Raw genomic sequence first — 9,222 nt, forward strand, 5'->3', positions numbered from 1 at the left:
GTTGACCGGATTTGGGGCCGCTAAATCCGGCGTTGACCGCTGTGACATGCGTTCCTTCATTATCAGTGCGACGTTTGTGTTTATTGCGTCGTGGCTTGCCATTGCCGTCTCGGACTTCGGAAGTGCCCGGATCGCTGGCGCTGTTGCTTCTACAAGCGAGCCAGCTGTCTTCTCCCGTGCAAAAGCGGGTCATCAGAGTGGTAAGGGCTGACATGGATTTTGGTTTTTCTTGACCGAGGTGGCAGGCGAGCCACTCGTCCCGGACACTGTGTTTGAAGGCCGTTAGGGCTTCCGCGTCCGGACAGTCGACGATTTGGTTCTTTTTAACTAAGAACCTAGTCCAGAGCTTCCTGGCTGACTCTCCGAGCTGCTGGACGATGTGACTTAAGTCATCGGCATCTGGTGGCCGGACATATGTGTCGGCGTTCTGGGTACGGGGGTCCCCAGACTTGCCTGCCTGCGGCCCACGGCGTGGCTAAGCAAGCAGGTCGTACGGCCCATCTTCATCAACAAGGCATCCAAGACCCTCGCGAGGCGGCCGACGCAAGACCTCCTCTGGAGTGGCCTAGCCAGGCAGGCTCACGAGGAGCGGAGATATCAAGGCGGGGCAAAACCTCACGAGGCCCTCGTGACGTGAGCCATGACGAACGACGCCAGGCGGGCGCCAGCGCGCGCAACATCCTTATTTCCTCTTTGGTGCTAAGGAGGCCAGCGCAGGCGAAGAGTACCGAGGCATCATGCAAAGGTTGCTATATTGGTGCAACGAGACCAAGACCAGGAGGACGGCAAGACGGAGGTCATCGTGGAGCCCAAGACGGCGTCACCACCAGAGCTTTTCGCAGGCGAAGACCGCTTTTGTCAGGATAGCTTGTACTAGTTGTCCCCCTTCAAATTTGCCCACCGTTGTTGGCTCCCTTCCCGCTCGATATTTGGGAAGAGGATCAGGTCCTATATAAGTAGAGCTAGCCACCAAAGTAGAGGCATCTTATCTTAGCTTGATCCAACCCGACCGAGAGCCTTCCCTAGCCACAAGAACACCTCAACCTCAGGAGGCTGTTCTTCCCTTGTACTGTTCATCATCAGCCCTAGAGGCAATCCACCACCACCACACTGGAGTAGGGTATTACACCACAATGGTGGCCTGAACCAGTATAAACCTCGTGTCTTTCTGTGTTGCGAGTTCGTCGAGTTCGTCCGCGAGATCTTAGCGAGCTAGGGCATAGATCGGTAGGAGGGAAAGACTTCGCGCGCACCCCAGTGTTTGAACCTTAAGGGTTTGCCGGAACCCGACATCCGACATTTGGCGCGCCTGGTAGGGGTGCGCCATAGTTTCCCTTCTATCAGTTCATCACTCCGTTGCTCCGTCGTCTCCATGGCGGACGCTCGCCGTGCTCGAGCTGAGCGTCGGGCTGCCCTCACCGCCCGCGTCGCTCAGACTAAATACCCGTTGGCGGGCCACCTCGTCGTTCTCTGTCTCCCGCCGCCAACGCTGCCACCAGCCCGGCGGGGAACGAGCAGCAGGCGTCCTCGCTGCATCCTTCGGTGCGGCAGGACGACCGCACCTCTACTCCATCACTGACCCCTGCCGGTTCTTCGTCTCACGCGCGCCGCGCTCCCATGGAGGCACGGGCCGCGCTCCTCGCGGCGAACGAACTCCTGCGCTACCGCCCCGTCCACGACCTCTATGAGGAGTGGCTCGACCGCGTCGCCGAGCTCGTCCATGCTGCAGGGGGCTCTCCGGCACCGTCCCTCTCTCTGCCTCCCCCTCAACCAGCCATGGGCGACGAGGCTCATGGCGTGCCTCCACCACCTCTGCCCCAAGACGGCGCCTTAGCACCAAGGCGCGAGGCTCCGCGGCGTGATCCGCCGCGCCCAGTGCCCGCGCGCGAAGAGAGAAGCTACCAAGAAATCCCGCGGCCGCAAGAAGCTGCACCTGCGCTCCCCGCGCCACCTCGTCAAGACCGCGCACCGCTCGCAGCGGTGCAGCGCGGACCTCGTCAAGACCAAGCTCCACCTTCGAAGCGGGCCCCGGCAACCACGCCTTCACCCCCGAGCTGCGTAGCGTCGCCTGGCCAGGCAAGTTCAAGCCGGATCTGCCTCGTCGCTACGACGTCACCGACGACCCCGCGGAGTTCCTGCAGCTCTATGAGCTGAGCATCGAAGCGGCCAACGGCGATGAAAAAGTCATGGCGAACTGGTTTCCCATGGCTCTCAAGGATGGAGCTCGCTCCTGGCTCCTGAACCTGCAGCACGGCTCGATCTCCTCCAGGGACGAGATGCGTGACCGCTTCGTCGCCAACTTCCAGGGTACTCGCGACCGCCCACCGGCCGCGGGTGATCTACGCCGCATCAAGCAGCAACCAGGAGAGACCCTCTAGAAGTACATCCAGCGCTTCAACAACACCCGCCTCAAGATCCCCAAGGTCACGGACGAGGTCATCATCTCCGCATTTTCCGACGGCGTTCGCGACGTCAAGATGAAGGAAGAGCTCGCTATCCACGAGGAGCTCTGCACATCTCAAGAGCTGTTCAACCTGGCGACCAAGTGCGCAAGAGTTGAGGAGGGGTGCCTTTCTCTCCTCGAGCTGCCAGCTGCAGGAGCAGAGGAGAAGAAGGCCAAGGCCAAGGACGTGAAGCGCAAGGAGGCAGCTGTGCTCGCAGCGGAGCCCGACACCAAGCGGGGCATAGATCAGCCCGAGTCATCCAAGAACGGCCGACCGTTCTGCGCCTTCCACAACCTGAACACCCACAACACCAGTGACTGTCAAGAGCTCAGAGCCATACGGGAAGGACGCTTCGGTCGGCGCCCCGAGCGCAACGACCAGGGCTACGGCCGTGGAGGAGGACGAGGAGGTGGATGCTGGGACGACCGTGGCCCGCGCCAGGAGTGGCACGACCGGCCTCATGAGGACTGCTGGCAGGACCAACCTCGCGAGGGCGCCTGGAGGGACCCGCCTCATGAGGATCGCCCCCAGGGCAACACCGGTCTTCCCCCGCTGCCACCACCAATAAGGAACGACGACCACCACCAGGACGAGGGGGCTGGGGGCTTCCAGGAGCCGCGTGCAATCGCCTGCATTTTGGGTGGCGCCCAGGCCCCAGCCTCTCATCACATATTCAAACAGTTCGCTCGCGAGGTGAACGCGGTGCTCCCCAAGCTCGAGGCCATGCGCCCGCTCAAGTGGTCCCAATGCACCATCACTTTCAACTCAGCGGATCAGCTCAAGTGCGCAGCCACCGCTGGCGCCCTCCCTATGCTGTGTTCCCCAGTCATCAGCAATGTGCAGGTCACCAAGACCCTCATCGACGGCGGCGCAGGGCTCAACGTCCTGTCCGTCGACACGTTCGACAACCTCCAAGTGCCATATGAACAACTCCAGCCCACCAAGCCTTTCTCAGGAGTGACCGACGGTTCCACCACACCGATAGGGCAGGTCCGCCTGGCTGTCACCTTCGGGGAGCGCAAGAACTACCACACTGAGCTCATCGACTTCGACGTCGCGCACATCCGCCTGCCGTACAATGCCATCCTCGGGTATCCAGGCCTGGCCAAGTTCATGGTAGTCACTCATCACGCTACAACATTCTTAAGATGCCGGGAAGCGGAGGAATCATCACGGTCCCATGTGAAGAGAGGGATGCGGTGTGCTCCCTCGAGCGCGCCTTTCAAGCCGCAGCAATCGACGACCCCGACAGCAGAAGTGAAGGCCCTCCGGAGGCCATCCCCAAGAAGAAGAAGCCACGCGTGCAGGACCTCAGGAGGATGGCATCGCGGCAGGGGCCTCATCAGGACCGGCGCCCGTCTCAGGGGCACCTCCCTCCGTCGCATAGGAAAGCGTGCCCGGTGCCCTCCTCGGGCAGGGCTCGGGGGCTCTCTTCTGGAGGGCCTCCGACCTTGCCAACCTCACGAGGGAGGCGCTTGGGCACCACTTGGAAGCATGCTTTGCAGCACATGTCCCTCAGGAGAGCACAGGGCGAGGAGTGCCCACCACTCAGGAGTTCATCACCAAGACCACCCAGGAACTACAAGATGCAAGAGCCATGCGCGGCGACCGCCGTTCACGAGGCGCAGCTCCCCATCCCGGCGAGGATGCTGGGCTGCGTGTCTGCATCGACGTCCCAGGGCTCAACAGGGCCGCATCTCAGGAGCGCTTTTGGCCATCGCGTGTGGGCCGCTGCGAGGTGATGACCCACAAGTATAGGGGATCTATCGTAGTCCTTTTGATAAGTAAGAGTGTCGAACCCAACGAGGAGCAGAAGGAAATGATAAGCGGTTTTCAGCAAGGTATTCTCTGCAAGCACTGAAATTATAGGTAACAAATAGTTTTGTGATAAGATAATTTGTAACGAGTAACAAGTAACAAAAGTAAATAAAGTGCAGCAAGGTGGCCCAATCCTTTTTGTAGCAAAGGACAAGCCTAGACAAACTCTTATATAGAGAAAAGCGCTCCTGAGGACACATGGGAACTATCGTCAAGCTAGTTTTCATCACGTTCATATGATTCGCGTTCGGTACTTTGATAATTTGATATGTGGGTGGACCGGTGCTTGGGTGCTGCCCTTACTTGGACAAGCATCCCACTTATGATTAACCCCTATTGCAAGCATCCGCAACTACAAAAGAAGTATTAAGGTAAACCTAACCATAGCATGAAACAAGTGGATCCAAATCAACCCCTTACGAAGCAACGCATAAACTAGGGTTTAAGCTTCTGTCACTCTAGCAACCCATCATCTACTTATTACTTCCCAATGCCTTCCTCTAGGCCCAAATAATGGTGAAGTTTTATGTAGTTGACGTTCACATAACACCACTAGAGGATAGACAACATACATCTCATCAAAATATCGAACGAATACCAAATTCACATGACTACTAATAGCAAGACATCTCCCATGTCCTCAGGAACAAACGTAACTACTCACAAAGCATATTCTTGTTCATAATCAGAGGAGTATTAATACGCATATAGGATCAGAACATATGATCTTGCACCAAATAAACCAACTAGCATCAACTACAAGGAGTAATCAACACTACTAGCAACCTATAGGTACCAATCCCGGACTTAGAAACAAGAATTGGATACAAGAGATGAACTAGGGTTTGAGAGGAGATGGTGCTGGTGAAGATGTTGATGGAGATTGCCCTCTCCCGATGAGAGGAACGTTGGTGATGACGATGGCGATGATTTCCCCCTCCCGGAGGGAAGTGTCCCTGGCAGAACAGCTCTGCCGGAGCCCTAGATTGGTTCCGCCAAGGTTCCGCCTCGTGGCGGAGGAGTCTCGTCCCGAAAGCTTTATTATGATTTTTCTTCGGACGAAATACTTCATATAGCAGAAGATGGGCACCGGAGGGCCAACAGGGGGCCCACGAGGCAGGGGGCGTGCCCAGGGGGGTAGGGCGCGCCCCCACCCTCGTGGACAGGTGGAGGCTCCCCTGACGTATTTCTTCTGCTCATTATTTTTTATTATTTCCAAAAATAACTTTCGTGGAGTTTCAGAACTTTTGGAGTTGCGCAGAATAGGTCTCTAATATCTGCTCCTTTTCCAGCCCAGAATTCCAGCTGCCGGCATTCTCCCTCCTTATGTAAACCTTGTAAAAATAAGAGAGAATAGGCATAAGTATTGTGACATAATGTGTAATAACAGCCCATAATGCAATAAATATCGATATAAAAGCATGATGCAAAATGGACGTATCACGAGGGCCCACCACACAGCTACGTTCGCATGCCCTTTGGCCTGCCGAGCGTGGCGTCAGCCTATCAACGCGACCTGCGGCGTGTCCTGGCGGCTCAGGAGGCCAGGTACCACGCCGTCCTGGAGGAGATGGAAACGGTCTTTAGGGAACCTCCCGAGCCCCCAGAGCCTCTCGAGGCTCAGGGTGCCGGTGGCTCATGAGGAGTCATTTCTTCGACGCACGCCTTCAGCTGCACCAACTCTACTTCGTCTACAGAACCAGGTGACATCTTCCAAGCTCGTTTAGCTGGGAGCGCCCCTCGGGCTGCATTATTCCCAGGCCACGTGGGTCCATCCCTGTGGCATGTATCCCTTTTGCTTATGTCTTTAGCTTACCTTGCTGGGGGCGCCCCTCGGGCTGCATCATCCCCAAGCCGCTCGGGCCGAACCCAGTGGCATGTATCTTCCTGCATTTACCTATGCTGATCTGCTCTCCATGCTTAACCTGCCAACTGCTACCACCTGCCCGATCATCGCCTCCCCCGGGGCCTCCAAACAGGCACGGCTCTGGTGCATGGGTTCATCCCTGTCACGTCGACAAACCTGAGCGGTCGAGCTCTGGCTCGCGGCACGCCCCGCACATGTCACCTCACCAGGCCCTCAGTGCCTTCATCTTATCCAGAGCAACCAGCGGCAGGCTGACAGCTGTAACGGCAAACGGTGTTTCTTCTTGTGCCTGTTCACAGGGATCCCGTGGGAAGGATAGCGGGCGGCACCGCGAGTCTCCTTTTCTCTCGTGCAATTCGCTTGTGCATTAAAAGGGGGGCTCCTGAGCATCGCGACTCAGGAGCTCTTACTGGCTCTCCAGCCCTCACCCCCTGGCCTTGACCACAGCATCGCGACCTGGCATACCAGCGGCGGCTGAGCTCGCTCGAGGGCCGGGACCTGAGGACGTAGAGCACTAAGGAGAGCATGAGGGGAGGGAAACTCGTATGGGCCGGTCTAGCTATGCCGCACAAGTAGGCGTGCAGCCCTGGCGCAACGTTAGGAGTCGCCACGAAATCAACAAGATAAGTCCCGCACTCGGATCGGCTAAATGTTTGGGCCTAATGGTCACCCTCGCATTCCCGCGACCCCGTTGCGGCGACGTCAACTCCCTCTCTTGCCTTACCATGGCTGCTTGAGCGCTAAGGGGGACCTCCTGAGCATCGCGTCTCAGGGGCTCTTACTGGACCTCGGGCCGCACACCTCCTGGCCTTGACCATGGCACGCGACCTGGCATACCAGCGACGGCTGTGGTCGCCTGGGGACCGGGACCTGTCAGCGCAGAGCAACAAGCCATCGTGAGGAAAGAAAGGGGGGACCGAGCCTTAACGGGACACGCATTCGCTAGGTTTTCATAACAAGGAAGATAAGTACAAAAGACATTGCAGATCCTTACATGCCCCCACGGGGTGATTCATGATTCTTCGCAGGAAAAAAGTTGATACTAAGGGGAATCCTATCTACATCCTTCCGTGGCGGACGCCATCATCAACAGTGGGCCACGGGGGGCCGGCGCCAACCCCATCTAGATCAGCAGCGGCGACGGCTGGGTGCCGCAGCTCTGCTCCGAGCGCAGCGAGAGCTCGGGGGCACGTAGTTGTCATCGCTCGTCTCCGGAGTCTCGTAAGGCACAGGAGAGCCGCTGGACTCCCAAGGGCTGCTGCTGCTGGAGTAGCCGCGAGCGGAGCGCGCGTCAGTTTGGCGCTCCTTTCCGGAGCAGCACTCCAGGCGGCGGCCCTCGGCATCGAAGACCTTGAAGAAGAGCTTGGAAGCGCCGTCGTACTCGAAGTGGATCGCGAGGGCGCCCCTCGCACGGCAGACCCGTGCGATCTCCCCCCAGCCGCGGGTCATGAAGATCTTGCTGGTGGGAACCGCTTCGATCTTCGCTCCGGTCGTCGGAGCGCTGCAGTCGGCGTTCTGCAACCAGAGCTCGAGAGGCCCCCTCGGCGGCATCACGTCGGAGAAGAACCGCGGGAAGCGGATCCAGGAGCTAGGAGGCATCGGCGCCCACAGCACCAACTCGCGCGAGAAGTCCGCGACGTTGATCCCAGGGGCGACGGCACGCGTCGCCGTGGCACGGCGACCCCGGACACGGCGTGGGCGGCGCTGCTCGTCGCTCCAACCTCCTGAGCCCTCAGCTCGGGCGTACAAGGGTAGCGGGTACCCCGGAGGAGGCCGCTCGCACCAAGGCCTCGACACCACCTGCATCGCCGCTTCATCACAGCGATGGATCGACCTCTTCTTCGGCGGAAGTGGCCCCGGATCATCACGGGGAGCCTTTCCTTTCTCTTCGGTAGAAAACCTTCCGATAGGCGCCATTGTCGTCAGCAGTGGAGCAAGGAGGAAGAAGCAAGCACGCGAGGAAGAGATGGGCGACGGGGGCTCCGCCCCCTCCCCATTTATAGCAAGAGAAGGCCAACCGGCGTCTCCCATGATCGCAGGTAATGATGGTTTTTCTTGCATGTCGCAGGGACTTGTCAAGTCGTGCAGTTGCCGAGGCAACGTGGTGAAGCGGAGGCGCCCACGTCCAATCAACCGCCACGCGTCAACCGAGGCCGCAGGCTTTTGGGGCCCGCGGTGCTCCGAACTTGACCCTTGGCTTCGCCGCGAAGCCAAGCCCAAGCGCACCTTGGGCCCGGGGGCTACTGTCGGCGTTCTGGGAACGGGGGTCCCCAGACTTGCCTGCCTGCGGCCCATGGCGTGGCTAAGCAAGCAGGTCGTACAGCCCATCTTCATTAACAAGGCATCCAAGACCCTCGCGAGGGTCCAAGCCTCGCGAGGCGGACGACGCAAGACCTCCTCTGGAGTGGCCTAGCCAGGCAGGCTCACGAGGAGCGGAGATATCAAGGCGGGGCAAAACCTCACGAGGCCCTCGTGACGTGAGCCATGACGAACGACGCCAGGCGGGCGCCAGCGTGCGCATTGTCCTTATTTCCTCTTTGGTGCTAAGGAGGCCAGCGCAAGCGAGGAGTACCGAGGCATCAGGCAAAGGTTGCTATATTGGTGCAACGAGACCAAGACCAGGAGGACGGCCAGACGGAGGTCATCGTGGAGCCCAAGATGGCGTCACCACCAGAGCTTTTCGCAGGCGAAGACCGCTTTTGTCAGGATAGCTTGTACTAGCTGTCCTCCTTCAAATTTGCCCGCCGCCGTTAGCTCCCTTCCCGCTCGATATTTGGGAAGAGGACCAGGGCCTATATAAGTAGAGCTAGCCACCAAAGTAGAGGCATCTCATCTTAGCTTGATCCAACCCGATCGAGAGCCTACCCTAGCCACAAGAACACCGCAACCTCAGGAGGCTGTTCTTCGCTTGTACTGTTCATCATCAGCCCTAGAGGCAATCCACCACCACCACACTGGAGTAGGGTATTACACCACAACTGTGGCCCGAACCAGTATAAACCTCGTGTCTTTCTGTGTTGTGAGTTCGTCGAGTTCGTCCGCGAGATCTTAGCGAGCTAGGGCATAGATCGGTAGAAGGGAAAGACTTCACGC

This window comes from Triticum aestivum, chromosome 4D, assembly GCF_018294505.1.
Source record: "Triticum aestivum cultivar Chinese Spring chromosome 4D, IWGSC CS RefSeq v2.1, whole genome shotgun sequence".
Lineage (NCBI taxonomy): Eukaryota > Viridiplantae > Streptophyta > Magnoliopsida > Poales > Poaceae > Triticum > Triticum aestivum.